Here is a 215-nt window from a genome sequence, read left to right on the forward strand (position 1 = left end):
CCGTTTAGAAATGCCAGATTTATTTCCAAAAAATTTCCATTCTGCCCCACTGTGCACCGTCTAAAACATCATGTAATAAATCAGCATAAAAATTTTTAACGACATGGTAGTTATTAATTTTATTGAAAATACTATTTTCTCTTATTCCAGTTTTTTTCTGGATTATTTAAATTAAGGTCATCGTTATAGTTATTCAATTTTCGTAATTTACTTAA

Source organism: Lucilia cuprina, chromosome 4 (genome assembly GCF_022045245.1).
Source record: "Lucilia cuprina isolate Lc7/37 chromosome 4, ASM2204524v1, whole genome shotgun sequence".
Classification (NCBI taxonomy): Eukaryota; Metazoa; Arthropoda; class Insecta; order Diptera; family Calliphoridae; genus Lucilia; species Lucilia cuprina.